This window comes from Homarus americanus, unplaced genomic scaffold (assembly GCF_018991925.1).
Source record: "Homarus americanus isolate GMGI-L3 unplaced genomic scaffold, GMGI_Hamer_2.0 scaffold24922, whole genome shotgun sequence".
NCBI classification, from domain to species: domain Eukaryota; kingdom Metazoa; phylum Arthropoda; class Malacostraca; order Decapoda; family Nephropidae; genus Homarus; species Homarus americanus.
In genome coordinates, this window is record NW_024722610.1 from 6088875 (window position 1) to 6089238 (window position 364).

Consider the following 364-nt stretch of genomic DNA (forward strand, 5'->3'; position numbering starts at 1 on the left):
CCTATAATGTCATGTGTAAGTCCTTATAAGTTAATCACATACAATGTCATGTGTAAGTCCTTATAAATTAATCACCTATAATTTCTTGTGTAAGTCCTTATAAGTTAATCACATATAATGTCATGTGTAAGTCCCTATAAGTTAATCACCTATAATATATTGTGTAAGTCCTTATAAGTTAATCACCTATAATATCTTGTGTAAGTCTAAATAAGTTAATCACCTATAATGAATTGTTAAGTCCTTATAAGTTAATCACCAATAATGTCTTGTGTAAGTCCTTATAAGTTAATCACTTATAATGTCTTGTGTAAGTCCTTATAAGCTAATCACTTATAATGCCTTGTGTAGGTCCTGATAAGTT